This window comes from Mustela nivalis (genome assembly GCF_964662115.1).
Source record: "Mustela nivalis genome assembly, chromosome: 1".
In the NCBI taxonomy this organism is placed as follows: Eukaryota; Metazoa; Chordata; class Mammalia; order Carnivora; family Mustelidae; genus Mustela; species Mustela nivalis.
The window spans coordinates 140,503,959-140,505,908 of NC_139020.1; the positions used below are offsets into that span (position 1 = coordinate 140,503,959).

The following is a 1,950-nucleotide window of genomic DNA, read 5'->3' on the forward strand; positions in this document are numbered from 1 at the left end:
GCTTCGAGACACTGGTAGGATTTCCATGGGCAAGATATCTGAGGGACAGCATTTCAAACGGGATTTATGCTGTGTGAAAGGCTAGAGCAAAGGAAAGGAAGGCTCAGGAAATGAGACCAGCTGGTCATTCTGTTCTCACCCTATAGTTGGGAAGATGGAGACAACCAAAGGAGGATGAAATAGGAAAGTTAGTGGCTGCCCTATATTGCAGAGTCTTGAATTAAAAAGGAAGCTCCAGAGATACGTTCGTTAGGTTACTCCTTTCTGCCTGTGGACGCCGCCGAGTAAGCATCGTTAAGTCTCCCCTCCCACCGCCGTCATGTCTAAGTCAGAGTCTCCCAAAGAGCCTGAACAGTTGCGGAAGCTCTTCATCGGAGGTCTGAGCTTTGAAACAACCGATGAGAGTCTGAGGAGCCATTTTGAGCAATGGGGAACACTTACGGACTGTGTGGTAATGAGAGATCCGAACACCAAGCGCTCCAGAGGCTTTGGGTTTGTCACCTATGCCACTGTGGAGGAGGTGGATGCAGCCATGAATGCAAGGCCACACAAGGTGGATGGAAGAGTTGTGGAACCAAAGAGGGCTGTCTCAAGAGAAGATTCTCAAAGACCTGGTGCCCACTTAACTTTGAAAAAGATTTTTGTTGGTGGCATTAAAGAAGACACTGAAGAACATCATCTAAGAGATTATTTCGAACAGTATGGGAAAATCGAAGTGATTGAGATCATGACTGACCGAGGCAGTGGCAAAAAGAGGGGTTTTGCTTTTGTAACATTTGATGACCATGATTCTGTAGACAAGATTGTCATTCAAAAATACCATACTGTGAATGGCCACAACTGTGAAGTAAGGAAAGCGCTCTCTAAGCAAGAGATGGCTAGTGCTTCATCCAGCCAAAGAGGTCGCAGTGGTTCTGGAAACTTTGGTGGTGGTCGTGGAGTTGGTTTTGGTGGGAATGACAACTTTGGTCACGGAGGAAACTTCAGTGGTCGAGGTGGCTTTGGTGGCAGTCGAGGTGGTGGTGGATATGGTGGCAGTGGGGATGGCTATAACGGATTTGGTAATGATGGAAGCAACTTTGGAGGTGGCGGAAGCTATAATGATTTTGGCAATTACAACAATCAATCCTCAAATTTTGGACCCATGAAAGGAGGCAATTTTGGAGGCAGAAGCTCTGGCCCTTATGGTGGTGGAGGCCAATACTTCGCCAAACCACGAAACCAAGGTGGCTATGGTGGTTCCAGCAGCAGCAGCAGCTATGGCAGTGGCAGAAGGTTTTAATTCCTGCCAGGAAACAAAGCTTAGCAGGAGAGGAGAGCCAGAGAAGTGACAGGGAAGCTACAGGTTACAACAGATTTGTGAACTCAGCCAAGCACAGTAGTGGCAGGGCCTAGCTGCTACAAAGAAGACATGTTTTAGACAATTCTCATGTGTATGGGCAAAAAAACTCGAGGACTGTATTTGTGACTAATTGTATAACAGGTTATTTTAGTTTCTGTTCTGTGGAAAGTGTAAAGCATTCCAACAAAGGGTTTTAATGTAGATTTTTTTTTTTTTTGCACCCATGCTGTTGATTGCTAAATGTAATAGTCTGATCATGAAAAAAAAAAAAAAAAGGAAGCTCCAGTGACATCCTAACATACAGAAAAAGAGTATTAATATGCATATTCAGGGGATGGAGGGGTTTGTCCCAACTCTTTTTCTATAGAAAAAAAGAATCCTGCTGCTAAGGGTTGAATTCATTAAGAAATCTTAGGCTGTTGCAGGGAGGGGAAGAGAAACAGTGAAAGTACTTTGTCATCCGAATTTTAACTAAAGAGCAAGGCACTATTAGCAGCAGCACCTGGGACAATGGCTTTTTATTGGGGTCACGGACCTTTTTGAGAGGAAGATGGAAGCTGGGATCCCCTTCTGGAAAAGCACATGTGAACGCAAATACTAAGTCCTCC

At 44.9% G+C, this 1,950-nt stretch overlaps 1 pseudogene across 1 annotated transcript; it reads left to right on the plus strand.

The window, feature by feature from the left end:
* The first annotated feature begins 263 nt into the window (after positions 1 to 263).
* LOC309864106 (heterogeneous nuclear ribonucleoprotein A1 pseudogene) lies at positions 264 to 1,369 on the plus strand (annotated as a pseudogene). The gene has a single exon. The product of its transcript is annotated as a heterogeneous nuclear ribonucleoprotein A1 pseudogene (transcript).
* Positions 1,370 to 1,950: the final 581 nt, after the last annotated feature.